General features: G+C 37.7%; 1 protein-coding gene across 6 annotated transcripts in view; it reads left to right on the plus strand.

Moving 5' to 3' along the window:
• The window catches only part of CTNND2 (catenin delta 2), a 637,583-nt gene that overhangs the window by 51,693 nt on the left and 558,797 nt on the right, over positions 1–27,093 (plus strand). The gene's annotated exons all lie outside the window — the stretch shown is intronic.

Genomic DNA, 27,093 nt, shown 5'->3' on the forward strand with positions numbered 1-27,093 from the left:
TTTTTCTTTTAGGTAGTTGTTTTTTCTGGCCAACAGATAGAGGGGAGGCAGAGGGAAGACAGCTACTGTGCCAGTTATTCTGATGCCTTGGACTGGCTACCTAGAGCAGAGGCTATACAGAGTTAAGAGAATAATGTATTTATTAAAGGCCTTCAATAGATACATCTTGGGCAGTCAAAAGCCTTGCAGAGGCTACAACCAAGTTGGTCGATAGTTGTGAGTTTTTCAGACATAAGCCAGGTTTTCAGATGTAAAACTGGTTTATTTGCATATCAGGTGTTAATTCTCCAATTACAGCTTCAGGTAATGAAGCTATACCTCCAGTTTGCTCCCTTCCGCCTCAATTCATTTTTGTGTCTACTTTTGGGGGCCTGATGCTGTGGTGTGTCCTTGGATCACAGGCCTAGAGGGATTGTTTGGTCTAACCAAAAGGTAAGGGCAGTTAACTACACATTATATGGAGTTTAGAGCTATGCACTAATGCAGTACAGGATTTGAAATGTGTAAAAGCTAAAATCTTAAGGCATCCATTCTGCCACTATGAACAGAGAGCAGGGAAGAGGAGCACTGTTGGGAGAGAACAGGGATTTGTGCTCTTCATGAACACAGAAAGCAGAAGTTAAGCAATCATGCTTAGAAGTGTAGAGTGTTGCACTACACCTGATATATTTTTGCAGGTTAAAGAAGCACACCTTACACACAAAGACAAGAATTTATTGTTAGTCTAATTGAAATTGTAGCAGTCTAATCAAGAAGCATCATTTTAATTGGACTAATAATACCAGGCTATCTTGAACTCAAAAAAAAACTCATTAGCATTATGTTTAAAGTTGTTCATAAATGTCCTTGAATTGACTCCTTTTTGTCATTCTCATGTGACATTGCCTGGGTCCTGAGGTCAGTGGCATTGAGGATAGGGGGGCAGGGCAGCACTGATGTCCTTGGCACCACTCTGGGAGTGGTGAGATACTGTCTGCATGAGGGGCAAGCTTCCCCCTTGATCTCAGGTCTGTTTAGGTCTGGCTTTATCTATTTGCTGTCTGTTCAGCCACACTTTCTTTTCTAAATGACTTGAAGGGTGCTTGCACAAGGACTCACTCAGACCATTATCACAACACAAAGTTAAAGCACACCATGGCAGTTGGCAGGAAGCAGTAGCAAAGGAATCTCCTGTCAAGCTCTAGAAAATAGGTCTCTGTAGAGTCACAGAATCATGGAATGATTTGGGTTGGAAGACAACTTAAAAAAAAGATAGTTCCAGCTTCCCTGATGTGGGCAGGGACACCTCCCAATAGATGAGGTTGCTCAGAGCCCCATCCAACCTGGTCTTGAATGCTGTCAGGTGTGGGGCATCCATTGTCTCACCAACCTCATTATAAAAGATTTCTTTCTAATATATAATCTAAACCTACCCTCTTTCAGCTTAGGGCCATTCATTACCCTATGTCCTCCCCCTATATGCCCTTGTTTAAAAAGTTTGGTCCAGCTTTCTCCATTAGCTACTGAAATGCTGCTACAAGTTTGCCCTGGAACCTTCTCTTCTCCAGCCTGAACAACCCCAAAACCCTTTATCCTACTTTCACAGGAGAAGTTCTCCATCCCTCTGATCATCTTTGTGGTCCTCCTCTGGACTTGCTTCAGCAATTCCACATCCTTCTTATGCTGGAGACCCCAGAGCTGGATACAGCACCACAGGTGGGGTCTCACCAGAGCAGAGGGGCAGAATCCCCTCCCTCACCCTGCTGGCCACGCTGCTTTGGATGGACTCTAGCATACTACTGGCTTTCTCGCTTCCAAGTGCACATTGCTGGTTCATGTCCAGCTTCTTGTGCACCAAAGACCTTCAAGACTTTCTCCTCAGGACTGCTCTCGATATGCAGTCACTGTCCAGCTCTAGGATGTAATCTTCCCATTCTTTCCTGACCCTTATCAATACTTGCAGTTACAGCTAAAGCAGACCCATAACCATTTAAAGCATTCTCTGGTCAGGCCCTAGCAGTGTGAAGCTGCTGATGGGCTCTGATGTCCATGGCTGGGGCTGCAGGGGCAGGGGAGAAGAGCACCATGGTGTGGGGCATGAACACCATGTGAGCTGAGGAGAGGAGATGCCCAGGGAGAGGATTCTGAGGGTGGGTGCAAACAAAGTACAGCTTCACATCAGCCATGGACAGTCTATCAGAAGATGTTACCCAACACTCCACACGTGGGTCTATGGAGGTCTTTCTTTACCCTATGTCAGATAGTGGAAGTTCAAAAAGTCACTTTTTTGCCTTAAGCTTATGAATTGACCAAGCCAATATGAGCACACAAGAAAAAAAATCAGAGTTTGAGCACATGTTTCCATTTTTGGCATTTTAAATCTTTGATTGCTCTTTAAGCCTTTAAAATGTCATTGATTTTCATTAGAAGGCTTTGTAATCTATTTCAGAACTGCTTTAAAAAAAAAATCTATGTTGTTAGGGAGTTACAATGATTTTCTGTGTTGGCCTCCTTCCACTTTTATAAATTGAGACTTAATCAGGGCTACTGAACTGAAATTGATTTTATAGAAAGTAACAACCCATTAATAAGATCTTTTGCTTTAAATAAGTCTTCAATTGGAGCTCTCTACAAATGTGATAGAGGAAAAACGTTTGTTAGTGCCGTGACTTAATATTGACTAATATTTATTCTTTGAGAAACATATTTTTCCTTCTCTATTTTTTAGAGAGCACAACCAAATCTGGATGTAAGCTTTATATCCCTAACTAAATGCATTTAAGGCATTAACAGATTTTTTTTTTTCAAATGCCTGTCAACTTAATCTTGTGTAGCAATCTTGATTCAGCAGTTTAGAGCTCTAAACTGTTACAATAGTCTACCTTAATGAATTTCCAAGCCTTAGAAAACCCTGTTAAATCTTTTTGTCCCCTCCCTCTCAGATCCACTACTGAGGGAAAAAAAATCTGTGGAGCTGAAATATGAAAATGAGACGTTATCCCTAATGAAATGTGTCTTAAATAACGATTAGTGTGAGTACACTATATTGATCACCCCCTCCCTGGTCTTCTTTCTTTCAGTCTCTTTCTTTCAATTTCTCTTGAATTGCCTGGTACCATTTTTTGCCTGTTAATTTTTAAATAAGCTGTCTTTAAAAAGCCTGCCTAAGTCTCTATATCACCTGTAGTCTGTTAATTTTAAGATTTTATTTTAAAAGGGCCCAGTTGAAAACATTTGCCCTCTCCCTTTTAACAGACCTATGAAAATGAGAGATTGAGAGGTGTCAGGATGTTGCTGCAGAGCAGCCCAATACAGTGGTGTATTCGGGCTGATCAATGTAAGCACTACTCAATGATGTATAATCTCTCCTTGTATAAAGAGCTGATTGGGCTGTTATTGCTCTCATTCTCTGTCTTCCCTGCAAAACTATCCTGTTTCTTAATTTTAGAGTTTTCAAAGAAATGACCTTGTTATCTCATTGGGACAGGAGTTATCTCTCTCAGGTGTAGACCCAGGGCCCTTTCTGGGGAGGTTCTCACAAGTAGTTGTCAGACTGTACCACTGGTTCCAGGTGTGAGATGTGGAGTGGTGTGTCATTTTTAACCCATTTCAGCTGCCTTTACAAATGCTTTTGAAAGATAAGCTCAGTTCTGTCACAGGCATACAGTTGATGTGATGTTTCTCAAGGAAATGCATCATTTTATTGATAACAAGCTGTTTTTTCTATTGATGTGTCACTTGGTCAGCACTGCAGTGACATGGCTTTCAGTGGTAGTTTTTTGTCTGCCAGGTCAGATACACTTCAGGACATCTCAGTCAGTGTGTGTTGACACTTACAGGGAGAAATTAGAGAAGGAGATCACTTAAGCCTCTGTCAATAATAGCTAGACTTCCCAGCCAACAGCGGGGTCTCCCGAGCCTTGTGGATCTGACCAAGTGGTGCTCCAGGCACGTAGTGCAGCAGTTATGGGGTTGTTACTCATGAGGGACCAGTGCAAACTCTTCTAGATCTTGGAAAGCTTTAAATGTTGTTCAAGGTTAAATACAGAAATCCCTGCATGGAGTTTGTACTGCTTCAGCTGTCCATTCCAACTGGGCATCTTTCTGGGTATCTTTCCCTGTGCAACTGTACAATAATTAAAGTGTTAAAAAGCCCAAAGATGTTACTGCAGACATTTAATACATATGGCCTATAGGTATCTGCCTGATTTTCTGACCAGGAAAATAGCTGGACTTTTTCCTTCAGAAGTCACTTAAGCATTATTAAGATGCGGAACCTCATTAGTTCCCATCCCAGATTGCTTTAACATTCTGACTTGGAAGTACTGCTCTTTGAAAAGATAGTCTAGGATCTTTATTTAATTGGCTCATCATTTAACCACAAATTAGCCAGTAAATTTGTAAATTAGTGACTTTCAAGTTTATGCTCCAAATTAGACTTATCTAAGGAGTATTTGCATTACTTTATGCAGGTCAAATAATTACCTTAGCTTACTAGCACTCAGCAGATTTTCAGCTTACATTCAGTTTAGATTGTATTTGTTTAAGCAAACACAATAAGCAGATATTCTTTACATATCAAAATGTCAAGGTCTTAATTGAAGTCCCCAAAATTCTTTATATCTACTCCCCACCCCCAAGTTATGCAAAGATGGCCTTATATAGTATGCAGACAGAATCAAGTCCATTTCCCCCTTCTTTGTCGAGAACCTTGGCAAAGTGACTTTACCCTAACTCTTCCAAGGGAATCTGTATCCTCCCAATCAATTTGCTCTAATATCATACCTTTGCAAAGCTTTTAAATATAATTTTAAAAAAAAGTTATTTTGCTATGTCCTTAGGATCTTATGGTGAAGCATGTGAGTGTAGGTGTGGAACATATATTTGCAACCAGTCAGTCAAAGGAAAGAAAAATTAAGGGACAATAATAGAAGGCTTGAAATTATAAGTATTTTTCAGAGGTTGAAACCCAGAACTGATTAAGATAATGAAAAATACTGGGAGTGGGCAGAGTCACTTATGCTTAAATGCTTCAATTAAAAGACAAAAAACCAAACCCAACTTCAGAATGAAGTGTTAATTGTGATGGTTAATGAACATCTCTAAATTAGCTGGAAAATAATTTCCCACCCAGAATCTCACCGTTGTTACCAGAATGATTGTTTTAAATGTCTGTGAAATATGGTATTAAGAAATTCTGAGTCTTTGCCTATTTTGCACATGCCTTTATTATGTATAAACCTTATTCTTGAAAAGTGAGTATTAATGTGAATAATTTTTTAGCTTTTTTCGGATTAGTATCAAACTTCCCAGAATTCCAAAATCAGAACTGAATATAAGCACTGTCATGTTTGATTAAAAAATGTTTATTCCTAAATTATTTGTGTTATGAGTTCAATCTACTTTTCAGTATTCTTTCTTTCCTTCCTTCTCTGAACTTCCCCATCACATCCCAAGCAATTGGCTGGAACATGTTAACACCATCAAGTGAAACATTTCTGCAAAATTGTTTTTGTTGTTTCCAAAATTTATTCAAATGAGACACAAGTAACATCAAAAAAAACCCCAACTAGTCCTGCCACAAAAAACTCCACCCACAAAAAAAGCCCTTCCAAAACAACTGAATTTCTAAAGTCAGTGCCCTTACCTTGGGATGAAGAAAAAAAGAAAATTTCTAAGGGGCTTGGGTATGACTACCACCTATATTAAGATTTTTGGGCTAAAAAGTCTCCAAGGATATGTCTAAGCTGAAGAACCTTTGTGATGTGACTCTAGCAGTGGAACATAGCTGGCAAGTTGACTGTAGGCTGAAGTTTTATTTCCTATCCCTTTGTGGAATAAGTAATGCTGTCAAAACCACAACTCTGCCTGTGTACCTGCTGCTACAGTGGCACCAGTTTGTTGTTTCATTTCTGTCAGCTGATGGAAATAACCAGTGGTGGTAAGAGATGTTAGTGTGAACTTGGCTCTGTTTTGATTTAGGAACTGTCCACGTGTTATGGCAGTGAAAAAGGAATTCATTTGGGGTAAAGGACTTACTGAACATGGTCTGCTACATGTAAAGGTCACCTGAGGTTAGTGTGGTAGCTGGTGGCAGAAAATTTGACCTATTCATGCATGCCTTCATGGACACTTGAGATATTTGAGTTTTATTTACCCAAAAGAATAAATGAAAAATTATCTACCCCAAAATGTTTACATTTTTCCCTGTTACAGTTTGGCTACTGGGCTCTATTCCATGGAAAGCAACATTGATGTCAAATTTCACATTTTGATGCCATCATCATAGGGGGACCACCTCTAAAAAATTATGTAAGACAGTGCATATAAAATGAGGAAAAAGGATTCTTCTCTGCTACCACCCAGAGGAAAACTCCAGGTTATCTGTAGCAAGTTTATCAAAGAGATCAAGAAAGCTTATGAGTTTGGAATTTAATGGTGACATTTTTTCAAAGTCTTGATAATCTGAAATCATAAATTACTTGGCACTGATACTGCCTTTAAATAGGAAATGTTATGTAACACTTGTCAGAAGAGGTATTTAATCCTAAATTAGCTTTTTAAGGAGCTGTTGAATTGCTGAATAACCATGATATGGAAAACTACAAATCCTTCTATAATAGGAAAAGATGCAAGAGGAATAAAAAAGGGTGGGAACTTGAAAGTGAAAGGTGAAGGTCAAGTCTGACAGTTTTAACTATGTGTAGCAGAATTAGGAATCAGTTGTCTGAGAAGCTGCCTGTGCATGGTGTGAAATCCTGATCACTCAAAACATATCCCATAGTTACTTTTGCAGCCCAATGGGAGGAGAGAAGGACTGGGTCTCACTTATCCTGAACATGAGTGCCTCCAAGGCTGAGAACTCCAGAATGGTGATGAAGAACAATAGGAAAAATACTGTGTGGTTTTGTTACCCATCTGTATCACAGACCTCCTTCAGTCTTTGGCTCAGTTTAGAGTGGCCTTGCAGCTCCTGCTACTTGTGTCACGGTGACAATTCCTTGATACTGTGCAGCAGCAGAGGTGCTTGAGTACGGCATGTTCAGCTCTTCTGCTGCAGGAGCACTTAGGGTGGATACAATTTTACTACTTTTTTGATCCCTGTCAGTATACTTTGTCCTTATATATGAATTAATGAATATGACAAGATATGTAACTAAAAAGTAAAAAACCTTCCTGAATGCTGTGTAGGAGTCTGTACAATTTTAGTTTTGTAGTCCAGTAGAAGGGAGAAAACAGTAGCTACATTAAAAAGGTTTATCTTGTCAACATCTTTTGTATATCATGATCAGATTTTTCTTTGCTCTTTGCCTGTCTCCAGGTTAAGAAATGCAGTGGAGATTTTTCACTGGATTTATTGTTTCCAAATTTTTCTTGTAATATGTCATGATGAATTACACTTTGCTGCAAAATGTGGTGGTGTGTTTTTGTGCTATAGCCTTAACATAAATAGCATAGTCCCACTGGAACTAGTTCAGGTTTGTTGTGTAAAAGAGAGGTCAGTCTTGGACTAGTCACCTGGCTGCTGGAATCAAGCCTGTAAAGAACAGTGCTGACAGTGTTTGATGCTCTCCATCCCCTGCCCTTCTAAAATGTTAATTAGCCTCAGGCTTTAAGTAACTCTTCAATGTGAAAAGTGAACATTTTTTCAAAAGTACTGTACTTTGGTAACCTTTCACCACAGAGACATGATACATGTGGCTTCCCATCTAGTTAGCAGCATTGATCCTACTTGAGATCAAGTTGTGCCACAAAACTGTGAGCTTCTCACACTTCTAAACAAAGATTACTTGAAGTCTGAGACACTACAGCTTCAGAAGCAATTTTTGAATGTTTACCTTTAGAATTCTCTTTCCTAGAATATAAGTGTTGTTCAGTCCTTTTCTTGCAGTATCCCATCCTGTAACATTGTATTTTTCACCATTCTTGAATGCACCCATTTCTAGGGTTTCTGACATGATCAGTGCTGACAGCTAAACTGACAACATCAGTTTAAGGAGATGGGTATGCCCATAAAGGAAAATAGCCGAGCAATGATGGTGGGGAATGGAGTTTGCTGGAAAAGTTGAAATGTGGTTGTCTTTCTTTCTGCAGGTCAGAAGGAATGTAGGAGAAGGGGAAATTCAGCAGTGTAAAGCTGTAATTTGCCTGATCCTGTTGCAGACTGGGCCATGTTGAGCACTGTATTGAAACACCACTGTTTTGGAATGTTTGATCGTCAGTACAACTACTGTGGTGTGTTATAGATTCCTGGCAGATAAAGTCTAAACATTTCCACCTGACGACTCAAGATCATGCCAGACTAGTGGGTTTTAGACAGGTGTAAGAATTTTTCTACTCACATCACCTTATCATATCTGAGCTCTCTCAAGGGAGGTTCAGATTGGACATTAGGAAAAGGCTCTTCACTGGGAGCGTGGTCAGTCCCTGGAGCAGGCTTCCCAGGGAAGGCACCAAGCCTCACAGAGTTCAGTGAGATTCTGGATTCCAGAATCTTTATGGATTCCTTCCAACTTGAGATACTCTATGATTCTATGATTTTCATCAGCCAAAAAAAAAGTATTTTCAATGCAAATAGACATTTAGACATTAGGCTATACTACTGAGTTTCTTGTACATTTAAACATGTTCAAGTTATGTTGGGTGGACATCATCTTAAAAAGGCTAGTTAGTTGTCTTGGCTTGTACAGCATTGCTACTCACCAATTTATTAAGGTGAAGAGTATAGACTGTATGATTTCTGCAATTAAGTCTTGACATATGTGAAGATGTGAGGATTAACATTTATCAATTTCATTATGACTTCTCCTTAGTTTGGTTTGATTTTTAAGTGTAACTAATATTTCACTAAATGTAATGAATATGAAACTTTTGAAATTCTTCACTTTAAAGTTAAAAAACCCCAGAGCCAAAGGTGTTTCAGGTTATTCAAAATTTTCTGATTTGTCTAAGTACCATATCCTCCTTTCAAATTCCCCATATTGGAGGGGATGAGTGAGAGGTTCCTGGAAACTTCTTCAGTTTTCCTCTGTGTATTCAAGTATCTTGTTGTGTCTTAGTGCAACACTTAGTAGATAAAAGCATTTACAAATGAGAGCTTTTACATATAATATAGGTAGCTCTTGTTTCTGTAATGGGCTGAATCTGAAGTCCTCTGTTGGTTGCAAACATCTAAAACGGCTGGACAATGTGTGATTGCTACATAACTAATACAATATAAAAATTAATGTCTTTTTCAGAAACATGATGGAAAAAAATAAGCAAGTAGTTTGACAACTAAGACAATGTTACCAGCAATGAGAATAAACCTACCAATGCCAAATAGGAATCCCTTTTTATCTGGACACATACTATCTGCCATTTCCTTGCTGAGGAAAATCTTAGTGTGATAACATTGCCCTAAGCTAGTAGGCATTCTCAGTCTTTTCCATGCCAGTAGCCTCTTCTGATGCCAATATCAGAAAACTAAAGACAGTCCACAGAATTTTAAAAACTTTGAATTTTGCTCTCCTGGGTCTAAGGATCTCACAGAAGTGGTCCACCTGAAGTGGGCATTTTTGTAGTAAGGGGCAAATTGTAAGAGGAAACATTTAGTGGGATTGACCTGAAAAAATACGTTAAATTGTAGTTTTTTTCCTTTGGCTTCAAATTTATTTATTGTTCATTTAAAACTTACCAAAGCTAGTCCTATAAAAAGAAACAAAAACAAGCAGCCTTCCAAGACCAATATCATATCTGTACAAAAGTGTTTGAAAGACTTGAGAAAAGAAGGCTAAAGTCCATCTTGTTTATCTCAAATGGTGAGAAAACCAATTGCACTGTACCCTACTCTGCCAACAAAAGTAGTTTGACTAAATTGAAGAGGGTCATAAAATGGGAGGAATGTGACAGATTGATGAGTAGGTTGAAAATGTTTATCCTGTAGAATATGGAGGCTTAGGGATGAAGACCATCATCAATCTGTAAAGCAAATGAGATAACTTGAGAAAAATGTGAGTTGAATGTGGCATAATTTAGTCATAGGAAGTAATTTATGAGGGGTTCTCATTTTTTTTCCATGAAACCATTATGTTGGTGTTGGTTTGAATAAATGACTTTCATATCGTGTTGTCAAAGATAGTTGTTGTAACCATTCACTACAGAAATGTGGCTCCTCTGTCCTCATTGTTTCTTATCACTGCCTGAGTATTATTTCATGATAAAATGAGTGATATTTTCTGTAGAAATTTATCTGTTCAGAGTTTTCTGTGGTAGAGACAGAAATAGAAGATAAGAAGGACTGGGGGCAAGGTGGGGATGGAGGGGGAAGGAAGGGCAACAATAAACAGGTGAGATAAATTTTGCACCACCTGATATGATAACCCCTAATGATTATTTGTTATGGTTGTTATTTTCTGCAGTCTTATTCATGGAAATATTTTTTGAGTTTTGGAATTAGTCTAACCTCATTACTGCTAAGGTCAGTAATTTTATTCTAGCCCAGATCACAATTTTAGCAGTCCTGAGTGCCTGTGGAATACACCCTTCCTTTTGTCTCTGGGGAAAAGAAATATGAAACAAATTCCTGAGCATTACCTGTTCATGTAGTGACTAGGAATGTCACATTAGTAAGTTAGCTTTTATGGGAGACGGAGCTATATTATTTGTAGCTACTTGAACATTTATCTAAACTGCCTCTATCAAATAAATGTAAGAAGCTAATTCTAATTGACTGCATTTAATGCAGTGTCACCTGAAAGTGTCTATATTGCTAAATTTAAACATGAGCGGAATGACTTACATAGCCCAAGAGGAAGTTCAGGGCATTTTTTTTTTTCTGCTCTGCTTAGCAATTAAAGAGCAAATCTCTCAAGATTAGCCAGGTGCAATATGCTGCTACTCACTTTTCTGTGTAGCATCAGGTATTGGCCAGTGCTGGAGGCAGCACGCTGGATTTTACAGAGCAGCAATGTGATCTGCTATGACAAATCCTGTGAGATCTTTTGGGGAAGTGGAAAGCTTCTCTGCTTTGAACACTGATGCATTCTCCACAGATTGTTTTTGTGGGTTTATTGGCATGTCTGTTTTTCTACTTCCTGCTTCACAGTAGCAACATTTCCCTCTCCAACTTGAAAAATTTATTGTCAGGGGGACAAGATGTTTACATTACCTTACATGCCAGCATGAATGCAGTTGAAAGTATGGAAGTATTTAGAAGGAAAGCATCAAGGGCAAGTAGAAAGAGAGATACAAACCAATGAGGAATGCATACCTAAGGCTACCTGTTGCATGACTGTAGGCACCCTATTTATTAGATGAAAATGAAGTAGGACTTGCTAAACTCTACCAGAAGCTGAGATGTTAAGCAAGAACAATGCACTTAATCTCTGGTTCATCACTCCACAGTTACTGCCTGAAGACCATTCCAGTTAGCTTGAGTCATGTTTTGAGCAGGCTGTTGTGTGACTTCACAAATGTCTCCTGGCTAAGTAACTCTCAGGAAAGGCAGCCATAAGCACCAGTACGTGCTGGATGACACCCAGCTGAAAACCAGCTTTTCAGGAAAGGACATGGCGTTCTGGTGGATGCTATGTTGACCATGAGCAAATAAGTCAAGAGCAAAGGGGACAAGATGTAGTAGTATCAGTCAAATTGATAATGAATAACAAAAGGGAGAAGAAGAGGATGCCAGACAATGCAGTATTGAAGGATTTCCAGCTCTAAAAAAATAAGTAATAGGGATTCCATTTTTAAAAGGATGACTTTGCAAATCTTTCCCTATGATGGTTTTCAGGACAATGCTTCAATTTTTTCAGAGCTGTTATTGGAGGAGGGACCAAAGGATGTCAAAAGAATAGGGCATAGGGGTGATGGAGATAATTTCATTCTTTATTTCTATCTAATGTCAGTTCAAGGAACTTGGATACATAAAAGCAGCTTGAAGGCTAATTACAAGATGACAGGAATGAGTCTGTATTAAAGATAAAACTTTCCAGACTTTGCTTTTATGTGAGGAAGATTCAAATTCAAAGTGAAGGTTGCTGATATAGTGAACATCATCTTGTCCAATTTTCTTCTCTTGTTATTTCTTATCCTATTGCAGCATGGACTTGGTTTCAAAACTTTACTCTCCTTCCCTATTGCTGACAAGTTTCAGAAAAATTAGTACCAAATATAGATACCTTTTTATGAGGAAACAGCACTACTGCATGTCTTGAATCAGTGCTTTCATTAATTTTGTGTGATAGTGGGCTGAATACTCTTTGTGCTCAGTTTAGTTTAAATTTCAGGATAATATTCTCAAACATTTATATGGAAAGATGTTGATTTTTTTTCCCTTTTCCCCCAGATTCACCCCCAAATGAAAACAATTGTGTTTTCTGCTCTAAAATCACAGAAGAATTTTAAGTTAGAAAAATTATTCATTCTTGTTATGAGTATGTACACAAAAATGTCAGAATGTATTTTAGGGAGTTCATCTGTGTTTTCACTGTTTCAGAAGCCTTATGGTCTATAAAAATCATAGTTGTTATTCCAAATTTCCAAACTCTGGTTGTGTGGGTTTTTTGTTTTTCTTTCAAGACTGGATGCACTGAATGTGAAAAATCAAAGATAGCAGTGAGAGGATGCTACAGAATGCATTAAGCATCAGAACAAAGCATCTGGACTTATTCTTACCTGTGACTGAACACAATATGGAAACACCACAGTTGTATTAGCTGGCATTTACAGGGAAAGAAAAAATAAAACAGTACGAAGAGATCCTTGGAAAATGGAGTGATGGAGATTCTGGTTTGTCTTTCTGCATGTTAAGCAGTTTATGAAAGATCTCAGTTGTCTTATATGATGGCTTCAGGCATATACCCTTGCTCTGAGAGAAACATGAAGTTAAATGTTCTTGACCATGACCCAGGATTTTTACAATTATTGGTTATGAATTAACCAATATGAAGGAACAGACTAGACAGAAACATAGATACCTTGACCAGGATGTGATCTGTTCTAAATGTTCAGCATGATCTGTGACTCAACAGCTACAAGAAAAGATAGAATGATTTGTACTTCAGAGGATTTCTTGGAATGTTGCCTGGCACCTTGCAGATGGTTTCAGTTAGAATTTATGGTTGAAAGAAACAAAAGTTGTGCTAGGTATCCCATTTTTCTTTAAATCAACCAACCAACAAACCAGTTTTTTTCCAGTCTCTCTGAGACAAACATGTCTTGTTTATTGTTGCACTAGGTGAACTTGAATCCAGCTTAATAGAGTAAATCACTATAATTTCTCAGAAAAAAAAGTTAGAATGTAAACTATGTTATTCAAAGAGTGAATTCAAATGGATAAACATCTGAAACACCTGCACTGAATCAGTGGCCTCTGAGTAATAAAGACCCAACAGAATTTGCACAAATTTCTTTCTGTTCAATGGTAGAATATAAGAGTTTTCCATAATCCGCTTTCTGTGTGCAAAAATTATTTTAATGTATGTTTGCATTGGTAATAATCCTAAAATACTTGGTTTTGGGATAATGGATTGTTCTGTTCATTCAGGTGGTAGGTATAGATGAAACAAGTGCAAGTATAGGTGTATGATGCATGCTTGCTTTAAAAACCAAACAAATAAGCTCAATAGCAGGAATGAACAAACCCTGGAACTACACCTCAGAAGAGTGTGCATTTTATCCTGCTTTTTATCCTTGATCTCATTTAATCAGTAGCTCAGATCTCTTCCAAGAATATGCCTTCATGGGATTGCACACCACATTAGAAATGCAGAGAGAGAGTGAAATAGACTTAAATGTAATCATTTTACTTTCTTGGCTCTTGCTGATTTTTTTAGGCTGTGTGAATGATATTTTAACTTTTATTGGTAAGCCCTACCTAAAATCAGCTGAAATATTATAATTACAAAAGAGGGAACTTTGTTTGCTATGCTTGTTATTAAAGCAAAAACTATTTGATGTACCTTGAGGGGGAAATATTTTGAGCTTGAGTAATCGTGTAATCCTTCATTAAAATGCATTTATTTTGCCCAGGACTTGAGTGTCCTGCTCACAAAGACTTTAATACTTATGTTCTAATTCCTCCAAGGGCACTGCACACACCCAAGTTTTTGTAGCTTTGGGCATAGTCTCACTTGGTCATCAATTTTGTTTGTTTGGGTTTTTTGTGGTTGTTGTTTTTGTTTGGGTTTTTATTTTTTGTTTTTTGTTTATGTTTGGGTTTTTTTATTTCTTGATATAATGTAAATGTTTCTAAAATTCTTTAAATAAAGCAAAGGTCTGGGACATTCTGTAGTCTAGATTTTTTGTTTTTTGTTTATGTTTGGGTTTTTTTATTTCTTGATATAATGTAAATGTTTCTAAAATTCTTTAAATAAAGCAAAGGTCTGGGACATTCTGTAGTCTAGATCCTTAATTTTTTCTTATTTATTAATTTAAAGTCTGCTTCTTATTTTGAAGTGCAGCAGTAGAGTAGGAAAACTGGAAAAATCTTTTGCAGGAAATAGTTTCAGGAAAAAAATTCAATCCAGGGAAGGAACACTAAGTTCACTTGTCTTTCCCTAAAACTGTCCTTTTCCCTGAAAAAAAATTCTGAAAATTTTCATTTTCAGAAAACTTATGTAGACAGTATTTTACCTGTAATGCAAGATGTCCACTGTGAATAAACATCCTTGTTAAACTGCTGCTGTGGATTATTAGCTTTTTCATTAAATGCTTGAAATGCATTCAGATTATCAGTCAAGCAGTCCTTGAGATCCACCTCTTGGTCTAGCACATAAGGGTAGTATTTCTGTCTAGTTTATATCTTCCCATATATTTAAGGAAATCAAGTTTTTTCTGTAACCTACCAGGTTGTTGATAATTGATTTTAAACATAAGGGGTTTTTTTTCAGTATAGAAATGTTGTCTTGGTTCTCTTTCAGTGCACCTTCTTTGTACTATGGATATCAGAACTTAACACACTTATCATGTAATGTCTTTGGATTTATTAACGGTTTTTCCACTGTCAGTTAATGGGTGTTATCTGTGCTCTTTCCCACTGAACAGAGAATTTCACATCTGTATATACACCTGTATATATGAATTCACTGTGTACCATGGGGATCCATTTTTGGAATATTTAAATGTACATAAAGACATGCCTTAAGAGAAGAACACTAACATTACTACTGCTTTCAGCAGAGGAAAATTGTCCTTCTGTGTTCTGTTCCTTAATATAAAATGTTATCTTGATAGACACATAATTGCTTTAATTATTTTATCAATGGAGCATTTACAGGGGGTATTCTTTTTATTCAGCCTACTTAATATTTTAGGAACAGTTCTTAGTAATTTCACTTGCAAAGTAAAATTTAATCTGCTATCAGGGAAGAATTCTAAGTGGTATTTTAACTTGTGCATATCAACTTACCCAGCTATTCTTGGATTTTTATTGATTGATTTATTATAGGGAGCAGGGATGCTGCCCTGAGATTGCTCTGCATTGCAATTGCAGGCAGGGATTTGGGTCTGTGTCCAGGGTTAGCTCAGGGTATGAAGGCAGGCAGCCTTTGGGGTGATCTGTCCTGGCTTTTGTGAGGGTTAAAATTGTACATAATTCTTCCCATGCTAGTAATTAAGGCATGTTAGTGCTTCTGTAGATCTGGCATGCTCCTCCTGGCCTGTAATGTACCTCAGTCCTGCACATATTTAAGTTGCCTGCTTACATTTGTAAGGTTTCAATCAATGCGGTTTGTAGTAAAAGTAATAACATGCAAGTTTGGTGCAGTGTTTCATTTGTAAACTGAGACTGCTAATTATGGTTATTACTACTCATATTGCTAGTCACATTTTGTAAGTATGAAAAGTAATCCCCTCTTTGCAAAGGGTTTAGGTCTAAGTATAATTAAATTGTTTTTAAATGTCCATGTATCAGTATTCTGGAGGACACTCAAATGAAAAGACACTGAAATCAAATTGTGGGTGTAAACCTCATTCCAGTAATTTAAACTGAGAGAGTTCCAAATCCATATCCTAAATGGGACCCTGATTGTGTGCCAATCTATATTCTGAATGGCTGTGGGGGGAAAAAAAAAAGGCAAAAAAGGTGCCATTTAAGGCTATATTTCTCATTTTATTTGGTTATAAATGAGACAAATAATAGTCATTATATAATTCTGAAGAAAAATATGTTTCCATAGATCAAGGCATATACCTATTCATAACTGTATGCATAATGTGATTTATAATATTTTTTTTTTCTTCAGAGAATTTCTAGATTGTTAGATATGTATGTTCTCATTCCAGGTTATGAATTTTGAATAATTTTCTGGATGTATCTTAACTTTCCTTAACCACCTTTTTAAATCAAAGAAATCCTCATTTTGACAAATATTCATAGCACAAAGAGATGATCTTAAGGTCTCTGAGAATTTTAGTGCATATTCTATTTAAATGGCTAAGCAAAACTACAGCTGAAGCATATATTTAAGCATATATTTTCCAACCCACTATATGGGAGGTGGGGGAAATGGTGACACTATGTATTCTTCTAACCCTAGGCCCCTAATTTTTTTTATTGAAATCAGAGAGGATTTTTAATAATTTTGTAGGCTGATTTGTAGTCTACAGTGAAATCTCAGAATCTTCCAAACAACACAGAAGTGCCCTTTTGCATTCACCTTTTTCTTCTTAATGAATGAGTGATTTTTTTTTTTTAGATTTTGGTCATTTACTGACCTTTTTTTGTTATGGCAGTAGAAACCTTCTCAGCAATTAGTTAGTGTGAAGAGATCACTACCACAGCCATATAGTGACATTTGACCTTGCCACAAATAAATGAGGGTAGAGAGAAATAAATGCCGCAGCAAACATTTGCAAACATTTTCATAGTGATGTGATTTAATTTTCTTTTATTCTAGTCTTTTTTGGAGACAGGTGCTTTGTCTATCCTTGTGAATAAATTACTCAATCCAAATTACTTAATATTTTCTGATTTTTATTTTTTACTAGTTACAATAGATAACCTAAAAAAAACCCATTTTATAAATAGAAGGATTTGCTCTTCAAGTGTCTTCTTATATTTTGTTTCCTGCATTTTTTATTCAGGTGCACAGTGTAGTGGTTAGCACTGAAGTGATGTATTTTTAGCAAGGTAGATGAGATATTGTATTTTGGATTATTCCGATTCTGTTTGGTTTTGGTTTTGCATTTGGCTGGCAGCAATGAGGAATTCAGATAAACTTGTGGAATGACAAGCCTGTGTTTGTAAAGGGCTGTCCTGTTCTCAAGCTGCATGCATAATTTTTGCAGTGTTTCCTTTCTCCTGTGGGGGATTTCTGCTATTGGATGTTATCAGTGCAGATGGTTACAAGCATGAGACACAACCTTTAAAACCAATGTTTTCCAAGTGTTTCCCCTGCCTCCACAGCTGTAGAAATTTCATTTTTTACTGAGTCCTTTTCAGCCTTTGGTTGGTTTAGGCTACTCTTGGAGGTTCTTCCTGAGCTGTACGTGAAACACTGTTTTGAAGGTCATTTGTCTGATGGTAGCTGGCACAGAGGAATGCATGTGCTAAAGAATTACTAAGGTATCTCTCTGTATTCCAGCTTACCTTATGTTTGGCATTTTTAGAACTTTTCATAAAACCATCCTGTGATAGTGACAGATCCGTTTTCTCAACAAGAGCTTCTAAACAAGGTATTATTTTCTGTCATCTAAAGATGAGTAGCTTAAATAACAGAGTTTAAAACTAATACTCTTTGAAATAAGAGAAAAGAAAATTATTTAAATAAACTAGTATTTAAAAACCTTACTGATTTCACACAGAAAAATAATTATCACTATACACTGTGACTGCAAATATTACACCCAGCATTATTTACACAGTTTTGGACAACTTTGTTTCTGGTGAAAAAGAAAATGACCACGAGAACAGTAAGGAGGTGGATCAGGTTGCCCAGAGAGGTTTGGCAGCCTCCTAACCCTGGGGGAATTCCAGACCCAGATGGATGAAGCCACTGGCAACTTGGTCAGATTTCATGGCTGACACTGCTTTGTGGAGAAGCTTTACTTTGATGATTTTCTGAGACACTCTCCAACCTGATTTAGCTTCTGATTCTATGAAAATGAGTTGAAGTCACCTGCTGCTGCTGAAAGTGAAGTAGTTGTGTTGTAGCTCTTACAGGTCTCTTTTAATCAGTCATACTCTGTATAAAGATAGTGAAAGAAACAAGATTTAATGCTTAGTGCAGGAAAACATTCAACCCTGAATATTTAGATTTTTCCCATTGCCTTTTGTTATCAAGAAAGTTTGATAGCCCCAAAATATTGCAGTATATCAGGCAAAGACATGGAGTTTGATTCCCAGTTTCTGAAAGGATACCTGGTCACAGGTGGTGATGGGTTGTCTTTGCAGAGATCTGTGGTGAAAAAATGTGTTCTGTACTTGAAACAAATAGGAATTGAGATATAGCTGGAGGAAAGTAATGAATTTCTATATATTAAGAAGAGATGTACTGAACTCAAAGAGCTTGCTGCAGAATAATGTCCGGAAAAGGCCTGGAAAATCACTTGAGTATTTGATATGAATGGAGTTACTTTCTGAGATCTTTAAATACTGTTTTTAGCTAATCTTGTTTAGTTTTTCTTGTGTGCAATATTTACAGGTTACTTTTACTGGCCCTGAAGTCTAGTACCAAGCCTTTCTCTTATAAACAGGAGAGCAGTTGGATCTTGGCCTACGGACTATTTAGAATAGTGTAAAACTTTATTTTCCTTGGCACAAATGGCAATATGCATCATAGGTCTTTAAAACAAATGACTTCACATTCTTTTATTTAAATATCTAAGGACATCTGCAAAGGCAATGAAGAGTTTTCAGGGTTTGATTGTGTGTTTTGCTTTTTGTTTTTGTTGATATCATGTTTGCCTTTGTTTTTAGTACAATCATTTCTACTCTTAGTATAGTGTTTGTGGCAGCCTTGGTCTGGTAGGGTGTAGAGTGACAGGAGGAAAACAGGACATTTTGGGGTTTTTTATTTCTCCTTTCTATTCCCTTCACCCTGCCCCCTGACAGCTATTGGGACACTGGAAGCATTTTCTGAGTAGGAAGGGTGATAAGAAGTCCCCATAACGCAAAAGCTGTCCTGTTTGCTTTTCCCCTGACAGTCTGGGAGATGCCAGGGGCTGCTGTGCACAGAGTGGTGCACAGCCCCTTGTCTTGCTCCATCCCATAACTCTGGTGCTTGTGTGCTTTGGGAATGTGAAGGTACTTTTGTGTTTGCCAGCACACTGCTGTGTATATCTGAGCAAATGACCACAGAAGTTCTAAGCTCTCACCGCATAAATCTTGATGTCTAGTCTCAGTCTTAGCTCGGGCTTCACTTTTGACAGTTCCTATCAGTCTGTGTGTACACTTCTTAAGGGCCTTTATATTTATTGCACAATATAGAACCACCAGAGGAATTTCAGAATATTTTGCTACCTGAAGTAGTGAGATCAATCAAGTAGGATAAGGTAATCTAGCAACTGTGTACTTCATTTAGCTTCTCAAGGTAATGAGCTGTCTAGCCTATTTGCTAGAAATGTCTGGTGTGATTCCTGGCTGTCCTTTATCAGAGAAGAGAAAATAGTGTCTTCACATTTACAATTTGGATAAAGTTTTTTCATTGCTCAGATGAAAAAAATATTTGATAGTGTTTTGTTGCATATTAAAAAGAGTAAAATGCCACTGGGTAGGAAAAAAAGGTTTTTACCTTTGTTCTAAAACCTTATTATTTCTATATAGTGCCATACTTCTCAGAAACCCTAGCTGGATTTCCCTAGCAATTGTGCAAAATGACTTTCAAGCTTCTTGTAAAACAACCCAATGATTTTTTAATTTTTGTTTTTAATTTAGAGCACATTAATGAGAGACATTGATGTCTTTCAGTTGATGGAATTCCGTGTCAAGTAAATAAGAGTTATCTTTGGTGGATTGAGAAGAGTTTTAACTTTTTAAACACTTGTGTGGTTAAACTGAATGGCCAGAATACCTGAGTCTTAAGTACTAGAGGAGAGGAATTCTGTGTGTGGAAATTAATTGTTTGCTTCTGTGGCTAAGTCTTGGATAGTGACATAAAAATTCTGGGAGTATTCTTCATTCTATTACAATTCCTTGTGGGAAGTGAATTCAGCCCTGACATGAAAATGTGGGAGGCTACAACTTAGCAAGCATCTTACATTCCTTATCTCCATTCCCATTTGTCATTGAAAATATTACAGACCTACACTTTAGAGCCCCAGAAAAACTGAGCAAATAAAGGTTCTGCTGGAGTAACACATGTCTCTGGGTGCTGATCTTTCCTTTTCTAAACAAAATAAAACAAATCAAATGAACAATATAGATAAAAATCAAGAATATGAGAGCAGCCAATACCTGGGCTGAAATGGGGTGGGCTGAGAACTGATGAAGAGGGGGAAGAAATACCTTTGGTTCCTAGCAAATCTGTACTTGAAAACCATGAAAACTGCATTTTCTTCAGTAGACTGACTTGCTAGAAGAAACGATGGATTAGGTATTTATAAACATTTAAATACCGAATGAAGTGCAACTGTGTTTTTTACCTCATACTTGGTTCTAGATATTTGATACTTCATACAAGTAAAGACACACAGGACTTGTTATTCCATGCTTCACTTTTTCATACACATTCTTACAGTTCTTTATCTGATGACTCCCTTTCAAAATAGGAAGGTACATAGGAAAATACACATCTTCACCTGTGTGAAGAACGAGAGATGTGATGGCAGGTGGGAAACCCTATTATTTCAGCCTAACAGCTTAGGGTTTTGACACACATTTGTGTAGCACCTATTGCAGTGTCTGTGTGCACTCACTGCCCAAGGGTATGGGCAAATCATGGGTGGCCATGGAAGGGCATCTCAAGATTACTCCAGCTGGTGAGGAGGTTGAGGGCTTCGGGAAGCAGGTGTGCTGAGCATCAGGAGTTGGCTGCTGGAGTGACCAGAGGGGCCAGGGGAACTCCCAGAGAGACTCCCAGAGTGTAGGGGTGGCAGTGTCTGTGCCTGAGGCCACTGGAGATGAGAGGGTTCAGACATGAGGGACAGGGCAGACTGAAAATGTCAGGTCAGTCACTGGAGAGTTGCTCAGCATGGTTTCCCCACTAGTGGACCTTCATCCTGGTTTGCTAGTGGTGAACAGGGTGAAGCTGCTAGCAATGTTTGTTTCCTGATGACAATTTACCGCTCTGAGAAGCAAGTGAGGTAGCTGTGCTGCTGCCTGCATATGTCAGCATAATGTTTTCATAACCATATGTATGAACTTCATGGAATCATTTAGGTTAGAAAAGACCTCTAAGATCACCAAGTCCAACACTTAACCCAGACTGCCAAATTCACCACTAAACCACGTCTCTCAGTGCCACATCTGTTAAATACCTCCAAGGATGATGACTCCACCACTTCCCTGAGCAGCCTGTGCTAATTCTTGACGACCCTTTCAGTGAAGAAATTTTTCCAAATATCCAAACTAAACTTCCCCTGGTGCAACCTAAGGCCATTTCCTCTTGCCCTGTTCCTTGTGACATGGGAGAAGAGTCTGACATCTGAACCAAGCACAGGTTCTTCTGGTGGCTACTTGACCTTTCTTTGCAGGGCTGATCCTGCTGTTTCTTTCTCATTTTTGTGTATTTAGTTTTCTAGCTGGAATCCAAAAGCTGTCTGCATGGGATCTGATCACATCCCATTTTTTTTCTCCCTATTCCACACTTGATTCTAACTCAATTCTTGTTGTGAGGGGAGAGTAAAATATCTGTTCGGTTTGCCCTATCTTCTCTGATGTACAATATTGCCGCTTGAGGTCTCTAGCTCATTGAGTGTATTCAAAATACATAGTTTTGTCTCTAGTCCTGTCCTTCAGAAGTGCTGAGCAGAATTTACAGCAAAGCTATCAATTCATATGAAAATGAGTTCATCCAAACTGCCTATCAAATAAAAGACCCTTCTTTTCTTTTTTTTTTTTTTTAATGCATCAGTATCACAAATAAGTTTGTTGTTTGCCTGTTACATGGAACATTAGAATCAAAGTTTCTGGTTATCACATTGTAGATATCCAAGACAGTAAAGCTGATTGTAACTGAAAGCATATTTATATTAAGCAGCAAATGTGCTCATTTTTAACATAAAGAAAAGCGTTCATTAGAAAAAAGGAGTTCATTTCTTTTGAACGGAATGAAATGTAAGTTTAATTTTCAGAACATTGCTTGGGGCAATGGTTTGACATTTTCTTGAAACCAATCTGATTAATTCTCAGAATTATGCTGAGAAATGTCACTTACTGTAGAAAATACCTTTCTAAGAAATGAACCTCAGAAAAGAAAAGAAAAAATATTTTTCTTTTTCTTCATAAATTACTATGTGGATTTTAGTTGCAAGGGCAACAGCTCTACTTGTGTATTGAACTTGGTTTTATATGATTATGGAATCAATTCAGAATCTTAACAGGAAAATTATATGGATTGAACCAAGCCCATTGTGCTATTTTTGTGAAGGTGACCTTATAGAGAAGGTGTAAAGGCTTTCCAGTTTGAAATTTCAATGCTCTTCTGCTGTAATTTTTATAACATGAAGTTAAGACTTGCTTGTGCAAAATCTCCCTTAAATGAAACAGACTTTTTCATCTGAATTAGTGGAATGAGTGAATAAATATAACAAGGTTGCACACTATCACTTACAGGACATGCTAATAGAAGTATTTAGCTTATATAGTCATCCAGCACTATGAAGAGTTCAGTAGACTTACTAGATCCTACTGGACAGTGAAATGATATTTTAAATTGGATATTGAAAGTAGTGTGGTTTAACAGCTGGTAGAATTTCTAGAGCCAAAAGCCAGACTCCGATGATCAGATTTCATCTTGTGCAAAGTTTAAGGTTTCTGCCAAGGATACCATTTTCACATCTGAATCATGATTTGTGGTTGTTGTATAGAGCAAGGCCAGGAGAATGCACTGTCTGAGGGAAATATCTTTTTCAGCACTGTAAAAGCTTTTAATAACTAAGTTTCTTCTTTAAGAATATATGTATTATTAAATAAAGAATACAAAATAAAGACTATAAATATTTTAAAAACTTGATAGAGGTTTTGATGCTTATTATTTAAATTCCACCATGTATGATTTTTTTAAATCAAAAACCAGTAGGGATTTGGACCTCCTCACTAGTTGACTCAGTACTACAGTTTACTGTCTATTTTAATACAACTTGCTTTCTAGTTGTAGAACATTTTACATGACAAAGAAGTTGATCTATCTGTATTTTTGTGTAGTGTATAATGTCATTGTAAAAAAATTCTATTTTCAGGGCACTATATTCTATACATTAAGAAGAGAATACAAAGCCAGTTGTTTTATTCTGGAAAATGTAATTTTTACCTCCAATGTAAAAAAAAGTAATTATTCTTGAAGACAGAGAAAAGAAAATGGATTTGTGTGGTATGCAACATGCAGTTTACAGCACAGAACATGAAAATAAAGGGAGCGCCTCTGAAATTGAATGGTTTGAACGGCTTTAAGCTAAAATTGAAGGGAACTCAACCTTGCACTATGCTTGTTGATAACATTGATTTAAATTTCATATGTTAATGCATGTGTTAGTAGTTGGATATACAAGTTGATGTATCTAAAATCCATTCTGTCCCCTGTTACCTGAAATGTCCACGTCTTTACCATTTAAAAGAAAAAAAAATAGTTTTATTGTTCAAACACTGTAACGGTGGCCAGTATCTTTTTTTTCCTTCCTTCTCTTTCATTCCCAGGTTTACAGATGGGGTAAAGGATAAGAGAAAAGGTTATTCACTCAAGGTGGATTAAGGTGCTGAGTGAAAGGACCCAAGTGTCTGTAGTCCCAGCCATATGACCTTCCTTATTCTTAATCAAATTCTCTTTCAAGCAATCTTAGTTTTAATTAAATAGAACTAGTCCTATCTCTAAGCTTCATTAAGGTATCATTAAGAAACTAGGGGGAAGAGAAAAGGCTGCCAGAGTTCCTTCAGCAGGACCTTAAATTCTGTTTCTAAACCATAATGCAATTTCATCTTGCAGTTTATTTAATAATTAAGAATGCCGGTTTCTATTGAACCCTTCTAAGATACAAAAATGCTGGTCGTATTCTAAAGGAACCTTCCAAATTATAAAAAATAAGTTGTCCATACATTCATCTCACCTTAAACATTTTTGGAGTCTGGAGATAACAAAACAGCCTTAATTGTGGGGGGAAAATTGCTTAATTTAATACTCGATACCTGGGAAAAACCACACAAGTTGTGACTGAAGTGTTTCTAGTTGGAAGTTGGGATCATGGGAATCTTATGAGGTCCAACAATATCAAATGCCAAGGTGCTGCACCTGGGTCAGGGTAAACCCAGGTACCAACCCAGACTGGAGGATGAACAAATCCAGAGCAGCCCTGCCCAGAAGGACTTGGGGGTGCTGGAGAGGCTGGACAGGACCCAGCCATGGGCACTCACAGCCCAGAGAGTCAGACATGTCCTGGGCTGCATCCAAAGCAGCGTGGGCAGCAGGGGAGGGAGGGGATTCTGCACCTCTGCTCTGCTCTGGTGGGACCCCACCTGCATCCAGATCTGGGGGCCTCAGCAGAGGAAGGACAGGGAACTCTTGGAGCAAGTCCAGATGAGGCCACTGAGATGGTCAGAGAGATGGAGAACTACCCCCATGAAGAAAGGCTGAGAATCAGGGTTGTTTGTTCTGGAGGAGAATGCTCTGGGAAAACCTTATAGCAGACTTCTAGTACCTAAAGGAGTACAAGAAAGCCAAAGAAGGACTTCTTACAAAGACATGTAGCGATGGGACAAGGGGGAATGGCATAAATCTGGAGGAGGGTAGATTTAGATTAGATACTAGGAAGAAATTCTTTGTAAGAAGTGTGGTGAAACACTGGAATGTGATGAGAGAAACTTTGAATTTCCCATCCCTCACAGTGTTCAAGGACAAATAAGATGGGACTTTGAGCAAACTAGTCTAATAGCAGATGTCCCAGGCCACAGCAGAAGGGTTGGAATTAAATGACTTTTAAAGTCCCTTCCAAACCATTCTATGATTCAATGATTTGGGACAACTAGAAAATAGTAATTTTTCAGATGCTCTCTTTTGATGCTAAAATATTGTTACTGTCATCCTGAAATCAAGTTTGTGTTTATGTCATATTCTGTTGTGCATGGGGCTTTTTTGTTTAAGCACAATAAAGTTCAGAGTTTCGGGTTTTCATCCTGTATAAGGGACTTGTAGACAGGTCAGAGAATTACATGACTGTGAAACACATTTCCTCAAGGAGGAAGAGGAGAAAACATAATGTTGTAATAATGTTTAAAACCAAGAGGCTGAAAACTGTTGACTTTTTCTTAGAGGTGAACTGCAGCACCATATGTGCGCAATCTAAAGCAGTCTCTTTAATTGCACAGTGTTTTGAAATTTGCAGCATATGCTTGTGTGTGGGGATGACTAATTGATGTCCACTCAGTTTTCACAACACTCTCAAGAGCAGAAACTGCATTCCAACATGAGAACTTCTTTTTTTTAAAGCAATAGTAAGAGGTAATGGTACAGGTCATACTCACAGGAGTAAATGGCAAGGTGGGCATTGAGCAGGCATTTTGCCCTGAATTCATATATTTAAAATTGCTTGCATTCCCTGTGAAATTTATGAAGTCAAAGCTGTCTCCTTAATTTTTTTCAATTTGTTTTTCAAGCTGACTTTAATCATCTGAGAGGTAGAGGACAGAGGATGTGTCCTGAAAGAACATTGGTTTGTTTATTTGGTTTGTATTGTTTTTCTCTGGAGACAGAGCACAGCCAATGTTATCTTTGTTCAGCAGTCTCACCAATATGCCTTATTCCTGGCCAGTTCCTTCCCTCTTCCTAGAGGGGATCAAACAGCTTTCATCCTCTTCAGCTCACTGCTTGCACTGTCTGCAGAGCTCTTGTTTTGAGGCATTTCTTTTATGTCTTTGGTAATCTTTGGGGCCTAAGCAATTGGCCTTGTTGCTTTCCAGCACCAATGAATTGAGCCAGAGACTAAGAAAGGACTTGCAGTTCAAATCCAAGAATGGTTGTGGTAAACTGTACATTGATTTAAAAAAACAAACAAACAAAAAAAAAAACAACAAAAAAAAACCACAAGGTTTTTTTAGCATTTCCTCTCAGCACTATGCTTTAGGAAGAAATGACTCAATGAACTGTATCTTCTTTTCTTCCCCTTTGCTTTTCTTTGTTGTCCCGGCATTTGCCCTTTCTTATTTCTGAATCTGCAAGCTGGCTGCATTTAAGCAATACTTCCCCCTCTTTATTTTGTTACTCACTCTAAAGATAGGATATACATTTGTTACATATACAAGAAAAACCTCCTGGAGTGACATGGAATAATGTAACTCTCACCAAGAGTGACACTTGCACACAACATGTGCTCTATTTGCCTTGCAAGCACGGGCTGTGTTCTGAGCAGCCTTCAGCTGTGTTTAAAGTACACACTGCACTGGGATTTCTGGATGCAGCCACATGCTCTGCTTTTCTAGTCAGAAAATGTGCAAAATTAGAAATCTGTGTACTTCAAAAAGTGCAAAAATTATTTTGGACTCTCTCCATGTGTTTTAGAATTTAGGCTCATTTGGACTCAGCATTCAAAATGAATCAGATTCACATCAAAAGATTCCCTATAGCCTGACTACAGGGAGCTACTAATGCAGGCAAAGAGTGAGCTCTTACTTAGGCTTCCATTTAGTTTCACTTGATCTGATCCCTTCAGGAAGAAATTTCATCAGCTTCATTGCTCTCTAGGTAGAAACATGAAATCCTTAGTGGTAGCCTGAAAACTGGGCTACAGTATGATTGGAAAATGAGGTGGAAACTTAGAGTGACCCAGTCTACCATAGGATATTCATAATATGAAAGCCCAGGATGTCAGCTCTTTTATGACTGGAAAGTTTCTTCCAAAGAAAATGTAGTTCATTCATCCAGGTGAGTTTAGAACCTGGCATGACACAAGAGAAAGCCTTAATAGGCATGGGTCCTACCTCTTAAATTCACTGCTATTTTGCTACTGAAAGTAATTTGCTTTCCATTGTTGTACTGAGAAAAACAC

Source organism: Agelaius tricolor, unplaced genomic scaffold, assembly GCF_023055355.1.
Source record: "Agelaius tricolor isolate 1412-34295 unplaced genomic scaffold, bAgeTri1.0.p SCAF_2, whole genome shotgun sequence".
In the NCBI taxonomy this organism is placed as follows: Eukaryota; Metazoa; Chordata; class Aves; order Passeriformes; family Icteridae; genus Agelaius; species Agelaius tricolor.